We start from the raw sequence: 23,903 nt of genomic DNA on the forward strand, positions 1-23,903 counted from the left end.
AAAATGTAATATTGTGTTGCAGTTAAATACTAATTTTCTTCCCCTTTCAATCTTCAACTATAACTTTGTTGTCTTCATAATCCTCTTTGATAAGATTTTTAATCATATACATTAATTTTATACTAATTTTACTCAAATATATTGGAGGTTACATTTTTTCTTTGGGAAAAAGTGAAAAAAGGGGTGAAACAAAATTAGGTGATAAAAAAACGGACATCTATATGACTGGTGAAAGGGGAAAAATAGAGCTAAGAGAAGATATGGAAAAATTATAATATTTAACAAAGTAAGAACAAGTTGATAGGTTCACAGTTCACTAATAAGAAAAAAAAAATCAAGATCATGCCTAAAAAATTTATTTTTCCGAAGGAAAAATATTTTAGTAAAAAATACTCGAAGTAATCTGATGGTTGAGAACCTGTTGATCCAAAACTAAGAGCCTTCCACAATAGAATAGTTGTTGTTTCATATAAAAATTAACCTGTCAAAAGTCTTTCAATCCCAAAGGCCAGTTTATATTGTTTTAAAAAGTATTTTCCTACCTGGATGCTGCCATTTGAGCTGTCTCAAGTAGCATAGCGTGAATTTTATCAAAAGATCTGTGATGCATTTTACGATTTTAAGCTCTGACAGTATATTGGGATAACAAATGCCTGTATGACTTGAAAGATATCTGAGTAATAGGCTAGGAATGCATGGTAGCATTTTATGGCAAAGACTCTCTACAACACACTTGGCTGATAGCTCAAGAGACCAAGTTGTTTTCTTTCCCATTTGTCCACCATCAGCAGTCAGCAATTTTCCTCCTTCCTGCTCAAAGAGACTTCACTTTATACTTCTAGCTCCAATGATATGGCTTTTTTTTAATGTCTAGTGAGAAGAAAATAACAATGACCACAAATGAAAAGGAGTTTATCTCTAGGGTTTTAAAATCCAACTTGGTACAGACCTAAAAATACCTGTAAACCTTCATTTGTATGGAATACAGTCACACTGACCAGATCTATCACATTCTGATTGCTTTGATGTCAAAACATCCTATATTGATGCCAAAACATCCTGGCTTGTATCAGCACAGTTTTTATGGGAAAGCGTGAAGGGATAGAATGTAAGAAAATAAAGATAGTGCAGAAGGCAATCTCACCCCTGAGGAGTTGCAGCTGCACTAATCACCAAAGATTAGGAACAGGCCTGCCCTTAACAGGCCACAGCTGTGTCCAATAAGGATGAGTGCTACAAAAGAGTAGGCTAGCTGGCTGAGAAAGGAGTTGGAGTTTGTTGGTTGTGCTGTGAAGGGGAAGAAGGAGTAAGTGCTGTGAGGAGATGCCTGTGAGACATCACAGAGAAGGTATAGAACTTTTGCAATAAGATAACAACGGGAAAGGATATGCTTTTCAAAACTTTAAATATAGTAACAGACGATGGTAATATCATAGCCTTGTTGAAATTGCCTGATTTACTTTTAATGTTTGAGTTCTTGGACAAGGAAAAAAGGACTATAGGGGACATGAAACTAGCAGTCACATTCAAATAAGAAAAGGTCAAAATGAAAGTGATGCAAATGATACTTGAATTTAAGTTCATAGCCAAATTCAAGTTGTCTGAAAAAAATCCTGCAACACCCTGTATTCTAAGCCACTCTTGATATAAGATGCTCTTTGCATTTTCTTTTGTTCTCTGTGAAATAAGTTTCTTCAAGCTTGTGTGTCTGAAGAATAATAGCACGCTATTTTATATGTAGTCTTACAGTTGAAGTCTGTAGTCTTTGTGTTTTACAAACTGTTTTCCTATTAAAAAATCTCTTAAATAAGATTTGTTTCATAGGTCCAAGGTTATATACAGGTCACTAAAATACAGATGCCTACCAAGGTCTGCAAATCAAAATTCCAAAGCCTATTTTCAAGCTTTTTGATCTTGTTTAATCAGCAGCATAAGAGTAGACAATTCCCTTGTGTGCTCCAGTTAACTGAATGTTATTGCTTAGATAAACAGTACAGCTATTCTGATTAGGTTCATGTTTATTCATTGAGTCAAAGAAATAAGGGATGGAAACACCTCTGAGGTCATCTTGTCCAATACCTTGTAGGTGTAGGAATGTTCCCAGTGGGACTAGAAGTTTTGCACATTCCAGCTTTAACCAATTCAAATAATGTGGTTTCTATCTCTTCTGGTGAGAAATATTAAGCAATTTAACAGACTAAAACACTTTCAACAGTCTTTCAAAAAAACTTGATAATGCTCAGTTTGCATTTGATTTTGAGTTTCTGTCTGTTGTATAGAATATGGCTCAAGCAAAGATCTATCTTCCGTACAGAGTGTTTTCAAGTAATGCTAGACCTTTATGAAAGTCTTATTTCTTAGCTGATGAAAAGGAGACTTTTTAAAGCTATCTCCTAGTGGTTTTGATTCATTAGATTTTTTGCTTTGTTAAACATTCTTATCATTGCTATGTTAAATATTTATCATTGAAATGTCTGTTTCAATGAAGTTTCTTCTTCAGCTGTGTTCTTGAAAACTATTTATGTGTAGCCTAGGGGATTTTTGGGAGGGGTTAGGCCACTTTTTCTTTATTTCCATGGGGGTGGTTAGAGGTGGAGCTGTCTTGTTTACATTGTGTTTAAAGTATTTACATCATTATCCTTTTTGCTTCTTATCAAGCTTGTTTTATGAAGCATTTTTGAAACATCGCATAACTCATCCCTGGTTGACTCTGTTTTGATTTCATTGCTACAACATGTATTTTTAAAAGGTGGGAAAATATTCCACAAATACAGCAAATAAGTTTATGTACATTTGAATAGGTTCCATTTGACATATGTGTTTGCAAAACAAACTCAAATTAACTTTGATTTCATAGCTGAAAATTCATGTATCAGTATTTAGAGATGGCTAGTGACTTTGTCAAGGGGAAAGAAGGTCCCTCAAGTAGGGACTGCTTAAAAATCTGTTGCATCAGCAGTTTTGTGAGGCCTCATTCTATAGCACTCCAGGTGCTATTCTTAGGAACAGTGTGCCTTGCTCTAGGCACAGAGCTCTTTGCCCTAACAGTCTTCTACATCAATTATATATCAGCCTCTCCATGACCTTTACTTGTGAAGCAATCGGGAATTCTACAGAAACCTAAAGCCTCACAAAAACTCACAGGATGGGCAGAAAAATTAAATCAATGGACAACACGCCATACTTCTCAGGTTGCCCATACCCACAGATCTTTATTCTGGTTGTAAGCCTGGAATTCCCTTCTACCTCATAATCCCAAGTCCTATCCATCCTCAGCTAGTATTGGGAAGCCATCTTTTAGTAAAAGAGACAATTGCTTGAAGCTTATTAGTAAAAGAAACAATAGCAGAAGCTTGAGCTTCTGTCTTGTTAATGGGTAGAACTTTGTGCCTAGAACAGAAGAGAGTGCTTTAATACATAACACCTGTGCCCCTGTATAGTAGCTAAATGCAAATTCATGTTAGTATTTGAATTTCTTCTCAGAAATCAACTTGATAAATATCTTTCAAAACAAATTCTATGTTTTGTTACTTCTACATAAGCTAGGAGGTTTTAAAACATCTCCCTTTTTACTTACTGGGGTGGATCTGTATGTTAAATTTCAGCCTGTGTGAATTCAATAAATACATTTATAAGGGATGAGTTTTGTATAAAATCTTATCAGCTCCATGTATTTTACTGAGGTGACTGAGCTTGAATGTGCATTTAGCACTATAAATAAATTAAGTTCATAGATATAAATGGGAAATGAAAAAGAAAAATCAAACTGTTTGCCCTTAGAAGACCAGCATAATGCTGTGCTGCTAAAAATCAATTTTTATGGGGTTTTCATTTTGGTACAATAAGGTCAGTTAGACATAATAATCTTTAGCTTCCAACTCCCTAGTATCTGCTGCAGTGCAATAAAACCTGCAAAGTCTCATTTTATGCAGAAGGTGAACAGGAATTACCATAACGTTGCCTTGAGGTCTAAATGCTCTGAACCAGGTACAGAGAAATGCATTGGTGGATCAGTGGCCAGGATTTCTTGGGAGTACCTCTGTTTCACAGTGGCAATTTTTGTATTTTCAAAATGGTGTTTTTTTTAAAATTTTCAAAATTTCAAGATGCAGTGAGGGAGTTGGCTGCTCTGTAGGGTGCAGCCACATTTTCAGTGGTGACCTCAACCAGAGCTTTTACACCATGAATGCAATTCAAATATGTTTGTCAGGGATTAGGGGGAATAAAGGTGAAAGAGGAAAGTTCTGTCTGAACAGTCATCAGTGTTACCACCTGAATATTTGCCTGACCAAGAGGTGGTGGTTACTTAAAAGCTCTGAACTGCTCTTAAATAGGTCTCCACAGCCAGCCTTCCTATGCTGTTTCCCCCTGTTTTAGGATAATCCAAATGTGCCCCCCCTCCCCCTTGTATGTCAAGGACAGGTAAAAAATACACTCATTCCTCCTGACTGTTCAGAATCAGTACACACAGTATCTGTGCTTCATGGTAGTCAGAGAGACAGAAAGACATCCTCACAGAAATGTTTTCATCAAAGCCCTGGCCCTGGCTTTTCATTACTGGGACATGGTGACGCAAAATGATCTGGAACATCTTGACCTTGACTACCAATGCTGAGTCCCACCTGGACACAAGTCTCAAGCAGTAAAACATGGTTGGATGCTTTTAAAAAGCAACTGCACTTAGGTTTATCATCACCTGTGTTCTGATGGAATAAAGGAAAGAAGAAAACTGCAGTCCATTATTAAAATATAGTTAAAAATAACTGAGGATGAAGAGTAAAGGCTGATTCAAGCACTCTGTAGCTGGGGTTGCATCAGTCGTTTTTAGTTCTTTATTGGCAGGCATTTTGAAAGAATCTAGAAAATAGAATCCATTTGTTTTGCTTTTAACACTTATTGCTATTCTTAGCTTTTTTTACATTGATTATATTGGTTATGATCTATGTACTTCAATAATGTGTGATCAAATGGAATGGGATTGTGTGCATTCATATCAAATTTTGGAGAAAAGAATTTTTGCCTAATGCAGCCTACAAAGAAGCCAAGTAGAATAAAATGCAATAAAATGCCAGAATACAACAAGGAAATAAGTCTGTAGGTTGTCTAGTATGCAGAGATCCTTCATCATAGATAGACTGCAAAGCTAACAACACAAAGAAAGAAAACTTTATTAGCCAAACGAAATACAGATATTCACTTCTAGAAAGAAAAGCTAATAATGGAATGCACTGACAAAAGCAAATACAGTTGCAATCAGGAAACAGATTATATACAGTTATAAATAAGCAATGGACAGAGGAAATGGGACACTCAGTGGTATATTTTCCTAGAAGATAAGGCAAATTAAGTTGCAATAAATTCCCCCCAAATGTACAGCTTTGTAAGAGAAAAAAAAATCCCTTTAATCAAGCTGAATGGTACCATATTAGAAAAATGGGGAGGCAACAAATTCCTTTGGCCCTATCTGCCATGAGACAATGGATTAAATTCAACAGTGTGAATGCAGAAAATAAGAAACCTACTGAACTAGAGTAGAACTTACTGCCTTCAGTTTCCAAGGGAAAAAAATTAAAAGCTTCATGCTGTTTCTGCCAGCATTTGAGCATTTGGATACAGTGCAAAAGCACTTCCAGCAACAGTCAATTGTCAATGCAAATGAGAAAAAATATGATGCTCTATTATAAAAATTTCTTTTTTATTTTAAAAAATGTGAAGCATCACAAGCTTATCTACATCGGCTGATAATGAACTGAAAAGTAGTAGATGAGTTACAAGAGGACGGAAAAATATCAAAAAGCCTAGCCTTGGACTGACAGTGAAATACGTGGTTTAGGGCAGCTGAATGAGAGGCTATTAACACTTCTCCTCCACTAAGTTTTGCTGTATTCATATGTAAAATAGAGCATGAACAGCAGACTAACATTATAACAAACTAATCAAATTACTGCTGGTAAAAGCAAATCCTGGCATGTTAAGTAATCTTCTTTTTCCCTATGGTACTTGTCACTTCAGGGATTTTCTGATTAGTATAAGGAAACAACTTATAAAATCCATTCCTTTTCATGGTACTGAAGACATAGTACTTCAAGAATATGGCAGTAATCTTTTATAGATTATGTTTTTCACTGAAGAAATGAAAAATGCTGTTAACATAATATAAATTACCTTCTTAAGGTTTGTATTGCTGATCCCTTGCATGGGTCAGCACTAATAATACAACTTCCATACATTCAATCCAAAACATTTTTATCTTCTTTACTTTGGTGATACTTAGATTTAGTAAGGTACCTACAATTAGTAATCCCTGACACTAAGATCAGAGACCATTGAATTGACTCTCTGGAGCGCCTTTTAGTAGACAGCAATAATGGTCCTGCCCAACAGCAATAATCTTTTAAGATGCTTTGGTTTATTGGGAGTGCAATATTCTTATTGTCAAATTTACTCGTTAATCACTGAAACTCTGGTGGTATCCTGTAATTTTCTATAACTCACCAGAAGTAGTGGTAATAGTTCCTAAAGCTGAAATCCAGCTGTGCTGCAGTCATCCAAAATCAGTATTTCCGTGATCACCCCTCTGAATAACATAGTTCTCTTGAATTGTGCAGTTTCTAACCAGCAAATCTGTCCAATGATAATATGGTTCTGAGTCATTTTATTGAATGTAAATCCAAATGCTGATCAACTTCTACATTGGTCCTCATACCAATTTCAAAACTGGTATTTTTTTTGCAGTTGTATTAACTTTTATGTGGCATTACACTGAAAACATCAAAGCAGCTGCTCTTCCTTTACACCAGTAGGAGGGAAGAGACCACTACCATCTAGTCTTGCTTTTTAGAGTATACCATTTGCTTTTTTAAAACCATGTACATAGTCTGTCTTTCTAGCTATAGGGTTTTATCCATTACTAAGCAACTTGAAGTGTTAACATTGAAAATATGCTTTAAACATAAAGGTACATTTAACAAAGCTCAGTATGACTTTTCCCTGGCATGAAGTAAGTTAATTTTTCATCACTTGGGAGTATATCTTCTTGCATAATAGAAGCAGATAATTCATTGATGTTTAAGGGTATTCTTGAAGAGCTAGAAGAGAGTATATTGAATGGCTTTATTGCACAGAAATGCCTGTGGTTTAGATGATTTCCAAAGAATTTCAAAGCAAGCAAGTAAGCAAGCTCTACTCCTAAATAATTTCATTTTAATCCAAGCTTCTTTGAGAAATAGATGTGAAGCAATACTCATCTTATTGGGTTACAGTAGATTATTGAAATGGGCAATATTTACCACAGGGGGCCAAGCCTGTGAGGTGGGATGGTGCATGTGTGGTTTTTCATTTATATCAGCTCTAGGGTACTCCTACCTGTGTTTCAGTTGCTCCTCCCATCCTTTTTGGTTTTATGTTGGATGGAGAAAGAAGTGCAGACCCTATTCAGTGAGTTTTCCTGTACACCTGGACAGTTTAGAGATGTGCTTACAAACCTAGGGCCACCATGGGAGATGCAGCCAGTACCAGCAGTTCCTTGGGTGCGTGCTCCCTGCTTATCCCAAATAGGCGCCACGGCAGAATTTGGGCTGTGGATGACAGGGGATTGGTGAGCAGGGGGAGCTGGGATGGGCCCTGGCAGGACTCTATCCGATGCTCAGGAGGCACCACAACATCCTGGAGCACTCTGTCTTGGTTTCTCAGTCCACCTCACTACCTATCTCCCACCCTATCCCTGTTTCTTCACCGGGAAGGGAGGACATATCCCCACCAGCCTGCAGGTATCTGTTGACTCCATCAGATGTTCTGAAACACGTAGAACAGTCCTACAAGAACTTGAAGAGCTGCCTTGTATCTAAGACTGGTTTACAGAACATATGGCTTTCTTCTATGCAAAAAGCAGGAAATAATCAAATATCTTCAGTAATGGAAAATTATTTTCCTGAAAGTGTTTTGACTAAAGTTATCAGTGATATTTTCTCTATAGCTTTTCAGTTGTTTGTTTTTTGACCTCTAGAGCTGACTTTAAATGTCGTTATTATTTAATCCATAATTTACTCAGTTTAAATGACATGTTAGGCATCTCAAAATAAGTTGCAATGCAGTCATTCAGTCTGTCTCTTGTTTTATGAAATTAATAATTTGAGTGACCTTTCAAAGGTCTTCTAGAATCCAAAAAAATCTAGCAATTCCCTGAGAGACAAAAAATGCTTCTATATCCTGGTAATGTGATTTCCTTATAGCAGTTATACAGGCCGCTGGGATTACTCACATTCTTGTAATTAAGATTATGCTTAAATACTTTGCAAGTGCATGTGCAGAATATATCATTCCCTTTCATCTTGCTTACTTTTCTGTAGTAATTATGATTCCAAATTTGACTAATAAACTATTTTTGAAAGTTTCTCAAACAAAACTTTGGTAGGGAATCATTACATTTCGACATGGATTATTTTATTGACCTCAACAGCTTTTTCTAGGACATTTCCGTCAGGATGTGCAATAATTGTTTATGAATACTCCAGGATGGGAGATCAAAAAAAAAATGTAAGGGGGGCAAACATAGGTTTATGGTTCAGAATATAGGGAAATCCTACTTTATTAAATAGAAAACGAATCTGGTAACATTATGAAATCTTCAGGCATAATTTGATCCCGAGGCCCTTCAAAATACAACCAAGGAATAAAAAAACCACAGCACAGCCAATCAAGATTGCTAGAAATTTCAAAGTAAGAAATGGAAGTGAAATCTTGCAAAACTGAAAAGAAGGACTTATAAAAGTTCTGGAATGGAGATAGGATCAAAGGAAATGCGATTGAAGAAAAAAACCATGAACAGAAAATTGGGAGATTTAGTGACTACATGAAAATGGACCAGGTTTACATGAGGTGCAGTGCAAAGGACCAAAAGAGGCCAAAACTAAGCTCACAGATGATGCAAAATCAAGAGAAAAAATCAAGGAGGAAGACACAACTTTTAAGGGAGATATGAGAGACACGGCATGGATACAGGAAAAAATAAAGAAAAAAACCATTGTTGCCAAAGCCATGGATGAAAGCCATCAAAAGGCATAGATGTCATCAAGTGCAGGGACATGGACCAAAGACTGCCCAATTGATCTCCACAGGAATCACAAGATTTTGTTCCCCTTACCAAAAGGAAATTCTCGGAGAGTTCAAAGGATTCCACAATATCTTGTTGAGCATCTCTGTTACTCTCAGATGATTGTAGGTGTACGGAGTTGAGAGAAACAGAACCTCTTAGACCATACTCTTTTAAATAAAGATGAATTTAGCAACAGCTGAGAGCTTTTCAGGAACCTTACAGGTTCCTCCAGCCTGAACTGTTGAGGCTGACAGGAGGGTGTTATTGGAGCCACTTCACCAGATTTGAAAGGCTCCAGGGACCAGAAACCACACAGAATGCAGGAAACGGTTCTGGTGGACAACAAGTTCTTCCTGAGCCAACAATGTGTCCTTGTGGCCAAGAAGGCCAATGGGATCCTGGGTGCATTAGGAAGAGCATTGCCAGCATGTTGAGGGAGGTGCTCCTGCCCCTCTGCTCAGCCCTGGTGAGGCCATGTCTGGAGTGCTGTGTCCCATTCTGGGCTCCTCAGTGCAAGAGAGACATTGAGCTCCAGAAGTGAGTCCAGCAGAGGGTGAAAGAGATGATAAAGGGACAGGAGCATCCCTCTCACAAAGAAAGGCTAAGGAAGTTGGGTTTCTCCAGACCTCAGAAGAGACAACCAAAATGGGAACTTCATCACTGATATAAGTATCTGAAAGGGAGAGTGTCAAGAGGGTGGAGCCAGGCTTCTCTCAGTGGTGCCAAGCAACAGACCAAAAGACAACAGACAGAAACTGGTGCACAGGAAGTCCCACCTGAATATGGGGACAAAGTTCTTTACTGTATGGGTGCCTGTGCCCTGGAACAGACTGCCAAGAGAGGGGATAGAGTCTCCCTCACTGAAGATACTGAAGAACTATCTGGAAACAATCCTGGGCCATGTGCATTTCTTGAGCTGGGAGGTTGGGCCAGATGACCCACTGGGGTCCCTTCCAACCTCAACCGTTCTGATTCCGTGTTGCATTTTTGTACTGTTCTCCAAATTCAAACTTAACTGTGAGGCATAAGAATTTATCTTACTTGGTCTCTCAGTTCCATAATATGTTTGAATTTCTATTAGGCTTTGGCAACCTGTTCTTAAAAGTAGCACATGCTTTGCTCAGTGATTATGATGATAAATTCTTTGTAGAGGGAATCTGCAGGATGAGGCATATTGTGAGACTGCTTATGAATCTCCTGGCAAATGGGCAGGACTCTTCCCTGTTTCTCACAGAGCTGTCAAAGAAACAATTAATGTGTTAGTCTGATCTTACACTGTAAAGTGTCTTATGCTGCTGGCAATAATTATGTGACCCAGCTGAGTAATTTTTTTTTCCAAAGAGAATGAGATACCAGATAAATTGTAGCCAGTGAAATCAATAGCTTTTTATGCAAGGTCTGAAAGGCCATTTTCTTATGTTTTCCCTCTTCTGTGGAGAACAGTCATCAAAGTAGCTGAAATATGTCTGCAATAAATGCATTCATTTCTGTAGCTTTGATATGGGCAACAGTCTTATGCTTTGCTAAGGAAACAGCAGATCTTTTTCTATTCCTGTTTTACCAGATTTCTTTTACCTTGCATTAGGAAGTATAACCTCTCAGGAAATACAGCTGGTATATGGGGACACATGAAACTTGGGAACCATTATTATTCAAGGACAGAATAACCATATTGATGCTAACTTTTCTTGACACTGTGTTCCTGTGTTCTGTATGCTAACAAGACAGCACTAAAAATGTTTGAAGTCAACCCACACTATTGCTTCTTACCTAGATGGAGAAAGGAAGCATGATTTTCGGCAGAAATTTATTGATTGGATCATGTAATAAGTTTCCCTGTGCTACTTAAACGGTGTAAGTAGTTTAAAATATTACCCAGTTTTTGAATTAAAATTAAAAAGCAAATGTAGTGGCATGGGGTTTAGATGGGGATGCTGCAACCTGTTTCCCAATAAGCATCTCCTGGGGAAAAGCACTCAGGCAAAGCAGTCAAGTTCCACACACCACATTTACCATGGCTAGCTCAGCAAAGAGAGGCAGAAGAGCCTTTTGCATTATAAATTCCAGTGAAGATTTGTTCCAAATCTTTATTTATGCCAAAGGGAAATCGGAGACAAAAGATGAAGCCATGTGATGTACACAAGGTTAAACATGGTGTCTAATGGTGCAGGGGCCGCGCAAAGGGTATTGCCCTATGGGGAAGATGAAGCTGGCCACCAGGGATACCACAACCAATTAGGAAACAGGGAGACCACAAGAATTAGGGACATACGGGGAAAGGAACTAGTGGTTCTAGTGTTGTACAAGGCTCCATGGGGAAGTTTTCTCTTTCAGCCTATGTGGAGACTCTATGGTAAATTCTTCTAAGGCAAGGCCCTGGGGATTTCCCTGGAGGGTTCAAAGGATTCCACAACTCCTGTTTTTTCCTACTACAAAAACTTTGCCAATGGACATCTGCAGACACTTAACTAAACAGGAAAACATAAGTAAAATGATAAAAACAATGATTTTAACAAAAAAAAAGTCCTCAAACAAAAGATGAAACCTGTCCTGTCAACCCCCATTGTCTGAGAAGTTCATTGAATCAAAAGCATGTGATTTGGCATGTGTCGGTAGACTTAATGGTGTAATGACTAGTTTCAAAGATGTGGTGCTTGATGTGAAATTTGGATAAACAGTTTTGCAGCCATTATCTCCAGTGAGCTCTGTCAGATGTCTGAGAATGTGTTAGAGTAATTTAAGATATTGTGGTGCTTTTTCTCGCGAATATGACAATGGTAGTAATGCAGTCACAAAGCCTGAGAAACCATGATGACTGGAGATAACTTGGGGTTCATCTTGTAGTTATTTAGCGTTGCTAGAACTAGAATTTTACTTATGTGTTTGCTAATAACTAGGATTAATAATCTGTCTCTTTTATATTACTCTGCCATCAGAATACTGACACATTTGTAGAAGAAACTGAATATCTAATAGAGTGATGTTACAAGGCAGGAGAAGAAAGGCAGCAGGGGTCTTTGGATTAATCCCCTATGTTGCAAATTAATCATGGTCTGTGTCTAAATCCTTTCTATATTAATTTTTATATCTATATTCTTCTACTACTTTTTCAGAGTTCCTCAGTTTTGAACAGCAAGAGATTGAAAAACAGGCTTCTGGGAATGGAATTGTATTTAGAAGAAGGAATTCTCAAAGTCTACAACAATGCAGTTCTAGCCCTCCTCTACTTGGGTGTAATGAGACCTGTTTTACTAACTGCCTCTGTCAGTCATATTTCCCTGTAGTAATTTTAGAACACACTGATTAGTTTTGGACATGGTTTAAAACCAGTACAGTTTTCAAAGCTCTATTTTCAAAGATTCCTACATATTTTCTGAGAAGAATACCTGAGTATGGCAGAGATAAAAACCAGTGACCTCTGCTGAGAGGAAAAACAAACAGAAACTAGTTCCTGATATACCTGGAGAGGCTCATCAGTGTGTTTATTTATCTTTGGGTTACCCACCGTGTTCCTCTCTTTTTGTGTGATGGAGTTGTTTTGGAGAATTGACTTGACTCATTTGAGGCATAGAGGGAACATGCAGTATTGAACAGGACAACTAAGGACCAAAGTGCTTGTGTCTTACACTTCATGGTACAAAAGTATAAAAAGTTTTGCCTTTCCCATGAAACCTTACCTAAATGGTCAGATAAAAAGATAGTGCATCAGTGGCAACATTCAGTTTTGTTGTTTTCTTTTTTTTCTTGTAATAAAGATGAGTTAGAATGAGCAGTCTTCTGCTGTTCCTGAACCATGCTTAGGGTAATTTGTCTTCTGAGGCTTGTGACTAATGGCTTAAACATGACAACATTCACAAGTGTTTATTTCCATTTTGCAGATTTATAAGGGAACTAAATCTGTTCTATGTAAACAAAGCAAGATGAAATCCATGTTTATGATCTATGTATAAAAAAATGTAAGGAGAAGAAAAAAAGGAAAGAAAGCTCATAAAATTGTCTTAGGGCCATAGCACTTTCACTTTGAAAACAAGCATAAAGTCTGGAAGTTAAAAGCTTGCCTCAGGCATAGTGCAGAATATCATGAGGCAAATTCAGAAGCTAGAAACCTCAGTCTTGGATCTCTTTTATATGTGGAGTCAGTCTAATATGGCAGCAGTGTCCTCTTTCACAATAAAGTAAGTTGTATTGAACACTGGTTAAGTGAGAATGGGGTGTATTTTCATGCATCTTGAGCTTCTCTAAAATAGCAATGGAAGCAAAATAAGGAAGATCAGAATAATAGCAATAGCAGAATAAAAACTGAGGAAAACCAGTCACCACTCATCACTGTTTCATCTGCTTTAGCCATTAAGTCTGAAGAAAGTATTAAATTATAAAAAGAATATTTTTGGAACAATAACAGGGACACTTAGGCTTGGCTTAATATAAAATAATTGCACAGTATAAAAACATTTTATATCAACACCTTCCTTTTCAGGTTTCCACCACTCTGTGAAGCTTTTTTTGGTGTCCTCTTCCTAAACTGTATCACAAATTAATAAAAGTACTCTTTACCTTAAATTTAAATTAATTTTGGTTATTCCTAATAAACAAGAGACTAGCAAATATGCCTTATCTCTTCAAAATACAAACCAGCTAGCTGTTTTTTATAGAAAGTGTCTCCCACTCCCTGCCCCAAATATAAATTTTGGACTGTATTCTATCAATGCAGTACAATTTGAAATGAATGTGCACTTTGGAAAGTAAGAGAATTTTTGCTCTGAATGATAGGACAAAGAAGTGCACTGTCCTTGAAACAGCAAGTGCTAGTCATTGGAGCATGTGACATCCCAGATGGGAATACTATAGGGTCTGTTTTGTTTTGCCTCTGGACAGTTGCTACATTGAAATCAAATGCATTAATTGATCATGTTGATTACAAGTAAATATTTGATCAATCTAAACTGACTGATCTGCTGAAGTATGAAAAGCAAAATGCTGAAGTTTCCTTTCACAAAGATATCACACTTAGTCATTTCTTAAATCCTGGGGACTTAACAAAGTATTTGATCAATTTTCTTTGTATTGCATCACAGACTTAATTCCAACAGTTCTTCAGCAGAAAAATGCTAGCAGTGATTTAACCTTATGTGAGCTGTGAAGCTGAATGAGAAGGTAGTGTGTCTTCTGTCCTCCTCAGAGAAAACCCCTGTGTGTTAACTCTAGTTGTGATTTTTCTCTTTGAGCATAATATAATTAATTTCACAATTATTTTCTTCATCTTAGTAACAACAGTGTAGGTAATTAGTGTTTGTTCTTGTTTATAAAGTTCAAATATTCATATACTATCCTTATGAGGGAAAGGTAGTGTTGAATTGATTTAGAATGAGAGCTGTAACAGCATCAGAAAATGGTGGAGTTCTTTTCTTTTAAGGTTGTGGGAGGAAATAATGACTTTTGTTACTGTTCTTGGCTAAAGGCCTGGTGGTTAAAAGCATTTTGTGTTTGTTTGCTATAGAATTCATTATCAGAGCTTTGCAATTTTAAATTAATCTCCATAAGCCTGATGATAATTCCTGTGGAGTTTTGTGGGTGTAGAGAGAAGGAGAAGAGCACTTGATCCAGCTTCCACGGCTGCTAGGGCAAGAATCTCATTGTCTCTAGAATGGGATTCTGTGAAAGTAAAACCGTGCATAATTGCGTTTTAATGAGAGTGCAAACAAGCAGTCCACCTGAAGGTACTGGAAGGGTTGTTGCTGCCCATTCTCTGTTTCACGTAGCACCTCCCAACGGAGGTCAGCAAGCTCCATCAATTATTGCTGTGCAGCATCTTGAGCTCTTTGGTGGCTGTTCCTACTAATGCTTAAAAAACCCCAAGCAAACAAAACGCCAGACCCCCCAAAAAGCAGATAAAAAGCCCCTATACCTGTACCCTGCTGACAACTGCTTGGGGGAAAAAGTCCCTATACCTCTTACCTGATGAAAACTGCTTGTTTGAAAGAAGATTTTGATGGATACACCAATGTATCACAGCTACTCCCAATGGATACTGCAGCAGGAGAGGTTATTTGTAGTTACTGTCTTTGAGTGAATAAATATCAATTTGCATGCCCATTATGAGTTTTTGCAAGCGTAATGTGTGCAAAAGCATTTATGTCAGGCACAGTGAGTTTGCCTATAAATCTTGAAAGCAAATGTTAAGAACAAAGACATGTTTGAAGTTCTGAGTACATAGGGAAACAGGTTGCTTAATGAGTAGCACAGGGCTTGAATGTTTGCAACACTATTTCCTTTAGGTTTTCGTTCTGATGTTGTCTCAGTGTTTGAACTTGTCAGATGGTATCCTAAGTGTAATAACTGCCATTTCTAACAGATCTGTTTTCCCTTTCTCTCATCTCCCTCTTGGAAGGAAGAAGTGGGATTAGCTATGCATTGTAAATTTTTTTATCTGTTACTGAACATGAGCAAACCAGTTCCTCCATGAGACAGAGTCTGTGGGTATTCAATTAACCTTCCTTCCCAGGTGATCATTTATGTCCCTGTACTGTGCCCTCCATTCCCAAGGTGGAACTGTTTGTGGGGCTGTAATATGATCTGAAAGAGAGAACAAGTGTGGATTAAAAAGGAAAAATACTGTTTAAATGTAGATTAGTTTCCATATTGCACAATGGTGTCTTCTTCTCCTACTATACAGATAAATGAATATAAAGGATAAGAAACTATGTGACAAAGTACGTGTTTCTGTCAGAGGTGGTTTTGCTCTTAAATGTTTGTTTCAGTGTAAAACTGTCATCTGGCAGGAGTCACGGGGGTTCTGCATATCCATGCTGTGTGACTACTATGAGTGACACAAACAAGGGGGTACCCAATTGCCACTTTTTCAATAATCAGATTTCTGAAAAATAGCATGAATGCAGACAAAAATAATCTTATATTTAACCTTAACGTTTAATAAGGATTTGCAGCCACTGAAACTATATGAAAAAAAATATATGAAAGCAGCAACATATAAATACTATACAGAATGTGGTAAAAAAAAATTCTGGCAGCAGAATTTGCTGCTGTCATTTTTATCAAGCTGAATTTGGCAGGCGATCTGAGAGGAAATTACAGTCAACAGTAAGTATTATAATGAAAGCATGGGTAAGGGCTATTATAATATTCTAATTAAAAATATGTGATGCATTGCAACATTTCTAGAATAAAAGACTACTGTAAAATGGAAAACATGGCAAAATTCTTTGGTTTAAACATAGTAGAGTCTTTTTTTCTTTTTTTTTTTTATTGGACTTGCCCAGCGCATAATAGCTGATTTAATTAAATTACATTATGTAGCACAATAACCATAATAATGCCAAGCTGAGAAACAAAACTTAAATGTCATAGATCATTTAGTCAACTAGGTATGTTTGAAATGTGAAACTACAGCATAGTCATAAAATAACAGAAATCACATCATAATAGTTTCAGGTGACTAAATATACTACTAATTGTTAAGGAGCTCTTGAGATATAAATCAGATTTTTTAGCACACTGAAAGAAATTAGAGTACTAAGCATGTAGAAACTCTTAAGCTAAGATCATGTAAGTGTGCAAGGATCTCAAATGAGCTGTGCTATGTCTCACAAACATACAGTGGTATTCAGAATTCGTTACATTAAACCTCCTAGAAATAGGACTTGATGAAAAAGTAAGATGGTCATAACTAAATTTTCTTACATTGGCTAAGAATTTCCAGGTTAAAGCATAACAATGTCCAATACGATGCCAGAGCATCATGGCAGCAGGTCCTGGAACTGTTTCACATAGGGCAATAGCAGAAACTTCTGAGAAATCTGGTATAGTCATTGAGCTGCTCTTCCTTGTCTGGTGGGATACTATTGAGAAAACAGATAATTGACATGTTAACTGTTTCAGTTTACATTCTCACATTTTGTTGAAGAATTTATTGATTTTCCCTTCTTTTTTTTCCTATATATTTTCAGTCTTCAAAAAACAAGACAGACTTAATTCACCAGGTTATTCCTCTTACATGGCCAAAGAAGTTAGCGTTTCCTTCAAATAACAAAGTGTACACCACAACCATTTAATTTTTGTCAGGTCCTAGATACCAGCTTTAAACTGATCTTAGGTATTTTCAAATTTTCACCTTAACATTTTCCATCCCTCAAGATGGGAAGTCTCTTTTTTAGTTATTGTTTTGTATATGGTGAACAGTAAAATACTGCAGAAGGCTACATGAAAGGACAAGTGAGTATATGACATTTGACCTGAAGTCCTGCAACTACTGTTAAAAAGTCAGTGCTGTGATGTGGCTGCTCTGTTGTGTTTTTCACAGTCCATTTGGCCTCATGACATGCTCAAATTGAGCAAACCTTCCTCAAGTGTTGCTCTCACTCTCCTGAAATCTCTGGCAGCAGGGTTCATAGTAGTTTTTATCTCCATTTCCATTCAGGAAATAGATAGCAGGGGATACTTTAAGAGATAAGGAGCTTCTGGAAATAAGCTCCATATCATCCCATCAGGCCTCAGCTAGTCAGGCAACTCAGAGTATGCTATAGTGGGGAGTAGATGTGTTTCCTTGATGATGTGAAACAAAATGAAGGCAGATGGGTTCTCTGTCTTTCAAAAATTTTCAAGCAACTGTAGATGTCAGCCAATGCTTTCAGTTCTCTCCGGTCTCCCTTGATATGATTAATCACCTGTCCAAAGCTTTGTGAATCTTGTGAGCTCCCTATTTTCAAGATCTGAAAGGTGTTTTTTGTTTCCCGTTGGAGCTTATTTTAATACTTTCTAACAAAGTAATATTTTTACTGTTGGTTTCAGTGTTCTGTTTACTTCAAGTAAATGATAAATAGGCCAATCTCAGAGGCATCTGAGATGGAGCTGGGGAACTCTATATCTTTCAGAGAAAATAGAGGAGACTTGGAGATTTGGCGGTGGCAAAAGCATACAGAACTCATCCAGCCCCTGAGGAATAAGCCACAGAAAACCTGTCCCACAGCACTGACTACATTACAGAAGCCCTGTAGCTTCTCTTAGGTTCAGTGAATTGCCTTGTATCTGGGAGGATGAAGTGATGAGGCCAGTCCCCATTGCTGAGCTAAGAAAACTATTCAAGCTTCCTTCTGTTCATTTTTTCCTTCTCGGTATCATTGATCAGATGATCAATGGAAGAAGGACTGTGACATGAGAAAATCCATTTCTAATATCCAGAGCTGCATGTGAGCTATTACTGAATTCATAATAGCTGTCTGTCACACTGCCCACGCAGTCCCAGTCCTTATAAAGTCAACAGTTTCCAAAGCATTCTGTGACTCAAAACCCAAACATAAAAATGTTAAAAACAATTTAACAAGATGCCTTAACATAATGTATCAGCAATAAGACATGTGATTTTAGTTAGATTCATAAGCTTAAATATGTGTAAAATGGTGTTTGATGGATTTTTTTTGTTTGTTCACAGGAGGGATAGTATAATCTCCTATAAAAGACAGTACTGCTTTTAAAAAAAGCTGACACACTTAGCACTTGAAATTGTTAAAGATCTCCTGTTACTTAATGCTGGATTAAAAATATGGTTATAGATCTAGAATTTGGACAGATCCTATAGAGACTCCTAAAAATCTGAATTGATATCATTGCAGCACTCACCTGCACTCTTGGCATAGTCACAAAAATTTCTTCACAAAAAATCACATATACTTGGGAAACTATCATGTTAAAGGGCCCCAAGGAGTTTCAAATGACAATATGTGGTTTAAATGTGATCTCAAATAATGTAGGTAGTTATTTGACAACTGAAAAAACCCCAAAAATTTCCTTCCAAACACAATTTTGAACATATTTAAGATTATGAATCTAACTAAAATAATGTTTCTTGTTTCTGATCCATTATGTTAACACATTTTGCTAAATGGCTTTTATAATTTCTATGTTTGTTTTCAGCTTGAGTATATATTACAAAGTCACTGTTTCTACAGAATTATTTGTAGATTTCCTCGTAATATTTTTCTCATTTTAAGCATCAATATTTGTATTTCTTAGAGTATACATGGCTATAAAGGAAACTTTACTGCTTAGGGTAATGATAAGTTCCTGTTTTCCAAATTGCTTTTCCCATGACAAAACCATTACTGTAGAATTTGTATTGCTGCTTTCTGTACAGCAACAAATTGTGCTCATGTCAGGAATATGTATAAGTGCCTCTTTTCTCTTTGTATACAGAATGAGTATTTTTTTCATTTTCTATTTATAATCCCTAAAAGGAAAACCACTTTCATGTTAGTGCCTTGATGCAGCAAAATAACCAGTAATGAACCAAACATATTAGGATTTTTCAAGTACCCACTTGACTCAGGGTCTTTAGATATGCAGAACCTTCTCCAAGGAGAGATGAATGTTACCCTGTGGTTTCTACTGCCCTTACTGCTAAAGTTTAATATTTTTGTTCAATCTCTACCCTGAGAAAATGGAATGAAAATTAAGTATTAATATTATGTTGAAATTCAACAAAAGATCCACATCTGACTTGTATTTGTGCCTTTCAAAAATTGCAATCCAATATTACAAAGCACAAAAGCTCCTCCTGAGTGAGACTTGTGCTCCTGGAATTCCACAGGAACTTAATCTAAACTGTGATTTGCTGTCATATTCAAGTAATTCATGTTTTCAATGACTTTGATGTGGAATTAAATGTAACCTCAAAACATGAGAAAGTTGAAAGGTTTTGAATCATTAAGATCATACTTCTATTAGCCCTTTAAAAAAAAGAGTAAATAAATTTTCTAAGCACAGATCACAGAACTGGCTTAAACCACAGATGGCAGTTGTTGACTGATCTGAATTTTGAGAGGTAACAATATCCTGTTTCTGCAAAACTCAGGTTTGTCACAGCTGCTTAGTGTCCTCCCAGTGTAATAGTTTGGAAGATCTCAGTGGCAATCGATTTGCAAAGATCAGTGATGCTTTGGGTGGCTCTTGGTGGGTGTTTAAGGGACTTTCTCTCTGCAGTTCCTCACAGACTACAAGGAAATAAACTTGGGTTTGGAACATGATCACTGAGAGCTTCAGCATAGGCAAGAGGAGAGAATTCCCTGTCCTTTGCAGGATCTGAAAAGTAATACGAAGCAGGTTAGTTGTAGGACGCAGAAATTCAGATTGTGGTTGCAAAACTGATGAACCACACCACAAAGATGAGCTGGAAAGGGAGGATGAGGAGAATGTTTGTTTAAGGAAGGAAAGGAGAAGGTGGTGAGACATGACATCATAAGAATTAGTGAATGGTGCAACCAGAGGTCAGTAATGAATGCCTTAATGACCTGATGATCAGTGACAAGAGGTTCTCTGCAGGGCTCCATACTAGGACCAGGACTGATGAATATCAACGTTAATGGCATAGACAGTATGGTTGAGCACACCTTCAGCAAGTTCTCAGATGGCCCCAAGCTGAGTGGTGCAGCTGACAAGCCATCCAAAGGGACTCAGAAAGTCTCAAGAAGTGAGCACATGTGAATCTATGAGGTTCAACAAGGCCAAGTATGAGGGGCTGCACCTGGGTCCCGGGAACCTCCAGTATCAACACAGGCTGGGGGATGAAGAGATTGAGAGCAGCTCTGGGGGTGCTGGTGGACCTGACCTGTCAGTGTGCACTCAGCCCAGAAATCCAGCTGCATCCTGGGCTGCATCCAAAGCGGTGTGGCCAGCAGAGTGAGGGAGGAGATTCTGCCCCTTTACATCACTCTGGTGAGAGCCCACCTGGAGTGCTGCATCCAGCTCTGAGGTCCCCATTAGAGGAAGGTTGTAGAACTGTGGTCCAGAGGAGGATGGAACACTTCTTCTATGAAGACAGGCTGAGAGAACTGGGATTGTTCAGCCTGGAGAAGAAAAGGCTGCAGGGAGACTTTCCAGTACCTAAAAGGAACATACAAGAAAGTTGGGGAGAAACTTTTCAGCAGGGTCTGTTCTGATAGGGCAAGGGGTAATTGTTTTAAATCAAAAGAGTGTGCATTCAGACTACAGAGAAGTAAGAGATTTTTTACAAAAAGGATGGTGAAACGCTGCTCAGAAAGGTGATGGATGTCCTTGAAAATATTTGAGCTCAGGTTGGATGGGGCTTGGAGTAACCTGATTTGCTTGAAGGTATCACCGCTCTTTGTAGGGGGTTGGACTAGATGACCTTTAAGTGTCATTTTCAACCCAAACCAATCCATGACTGATCTCTGAGGGCCTATGGGAGGGGGAAATCCAATGAACAACTCTATTCCTTGCCTATGGTGAACACCAGCTCTGATCATGCCTTTATAACAAGGTGGCATTTTCAGTGTTACTGGAATTTATGTCTGAAACCAGAAACAAATTTTGTCGGAAACTCGACTGTTATCAGACTGAGTGAAAAGTTGCACCAGTATGTTAATATTTTAAAGAACGAAAGCAAGAGAAATCAGTATATCCAGACAAGTGGAGTATATCTTCCACCATGCTTTCTGTGATAAAAGGTAAATTTATTTTCCAGCTGCTTTGCATGCCTACACTTATTTTTTTCCCTTAAGACAATAAGGAATGTACTGTTACTCTGAAAGGCTGATTACATAGTCATGAAGTATTGTCAGAAAGTTGGGAGGGAAACGTATGACTGTTGGGCTTAATTGGAAAAAATTACTTTTTTTGAAAAGAAAACCTATTGTAAATAATGACCCCTAAAAACAGTAATACTTCTGAAATACTATGTTTTGTGAATGAAGAAAAAAGAAAGACTGTTAGCAGTTGAATGAAAAAATAATACAGTAGAAGCAGTATTTTTTTCTTATGATATAAAGATATACGTAGTTTCATGAAAAATCTGTGATCTAATTAAGACCTCAAGGTCAAGTTCAGTAAGACTTACTTTCCAAGGACTGGCCAAGCAGTCAGTCATCTTAGACTGCTGTACAACAATGGTTTTTGATCCTCAGATATTTTTGCTGTCTAAAATCATTATGTATCTGGATCATTTAGTGCTATTATAGAGACTTATTTTGCATTATATTATGAGATTTTTAAAATTTATGGTCCTTTTTGCATGTGATCCCCTATCACAATTTAAAAAGAATATTTTTGGCAGAAAAAAAATTCAATGAATATTTGTTCACAAAGAATTTATTCTATCTGTAAGAAATGGTTACTTCTGGAAAAAAAATCTCAGCCTGAAAATATTTTTTTTCTCATTTGCATCCACTGATCCATAAACATCTGTGGCAGAGAAACTTTGCAGCTTAATAATGCTAACATGTGATGCTATTTCATTGCTATTCCATAGGCCAACTTTCACAATATCTCTAAAACATACCTCTTCTTGCCTTGCACCATGAAATAATTGTCAGTACAGTGTTGAAATATCTGTCCACATGCATATAAAGTCCCAAGTCTATTATTATCTTGCAAATTATACTGGAAAGGAAAAGAAAGAAGCCTGTCTATGAATCCATGGACATCCATTAAAAAAAATCGAACGTATTGGGGGTTTTAGCTTTATCCATGTGGAGAATGTGAGTGTAAATGAAAAAGGGTAGTTTGTATTTATACAAAACATGCAATGAATGTGAAACCTCTAGAAATTTAAGTAAATGGTTTGGTTTATTTTCCTGGTGAATTATATGTTTTTGCTTCAGGAATTACCCGCATCTCATTGGTAAACCTGGGAGCAGATGAGTTTGACTTAGTCTCCTGTCAGTTCAATGACTTTAGTAATACTTTAAAGGTTTTAATGTGACTGCACTGAACTGCACAGACTTTAATAGCAGCTTTCAAAAGCAGTGATGGGTTTGGTCTCAAGCCTGACTTGTCACTTGGGACTGGAGTTCTTGTAAACAAGTTTAGCAGATGTCTGTGCAATCACTTCATTCATATAATTCACTCTGCAGAAGTACTTGTTTCTCCTCAGGAAGGCTGAAAACAGATTATTTGTTTCTGTGTGGGTATGCAGTCATTTCACAATCACCCATGGATTTCACAAATCACTGCATTTGACACAGCATTTGAAACATGAATTGTATTATGCCAATGATAATACAATTAGAGAAAGTAAAATATATAAATTATGTTTGTAAAATTTATTATATACTTCATGTCTGCCATGCAGTTCAGTAGAGACGTCTAGCAATTGAGGTGTAGTACTCATTCAATTACTTCTAAGTTCAGTAGTCATGTCTTAATCAGCAGAGATCAGAAGGCAATAAAAATATAATGTGTCTTCTGATCAGTTTATTTATACCAAAACTACTTTTAAGTGTAGCAAAGTCAGAGGCCTGGAAAAAAGAGAAGAGAAATAAATCAGATAAGAACAATTCAGCGTTGCAGTGATTTTAAGATCTTAATGTGCTACACATTCATCTTCCTTTGTACTACAAAGTCCCTCCCAAGTAGTATTAGATTAAGTTGGCAAATCAGAATATTAGAGAGCTTAGCTCTTCTGTATGGCAGTGATAGACTCTTTTTTTTTTTCTAGCTCCTCTATGCCTGTTTTTTAATTGCATAAAAATAGCTTGAGTCTTTGTAAAATTGTAGTGGAGTCTTTGTCTTTGTGCCACCCTGCAGTGCTGTGAAGGACAGTTTAAGATATTTTCCCTTTCTGTTTTCTAAGCATTTTGTCTTCAGCTCCTACATGCACTGGCCTGTTCACCAGCACTTGGGGAGAAGTTTACATACACAGCAGGAGACAGTTACTCCACTGTGCACAGGAGAATGAAAAGAATTGTCCTAGAGTTGTCTTAATTGTACAGTACTCAGGGAATTATGTGCCCTTGCAAGCAGCAGGCAGTTAACAAATACCACAAGAAATGGTGCTTCTGCT

At 37.3% G+C, this 23,903-nt stretch overlaps 1 long non-coding RNA gene across 1 annotated transcript; it reads left to right on the plus strand.

The window, feature by feature from the left end:
• Positions 1–1,240: 1,240 nt before the first annotated feature.
• On the plus strand, positions 1,241–13,294 carry LOC135443214 (uncharacterized). Its single transcript, XR_010438888.1, has 3 exons — positions 1,241–1,348; positions 10,869–10,948; positions 12,208–13,294. It is a non-coding gene; the product is annotated as an uncharacterized LOC135443214 (long non-coding RNA).
• The last annotated feature ends 10,609 nt before the right edge of the window (positions 13,295–23,903 follow it).

Source organism: Zonotrichia leucophrys, chromosome 2 (assembly GCF_028769735.1).
Source record: "Zonotrichia leucophrys gambelii isolate GWCS_2022_RI chromosome 2, RI_Zleu_2.0, whole genome shotgun sequence".
NCBI classification, from domain to species: Eukaryota; Metazoa; Chordata; class Aves; order Passeriformes; family Passerellidae; genus Zonotrichia; species Zonotrichia leucophrys.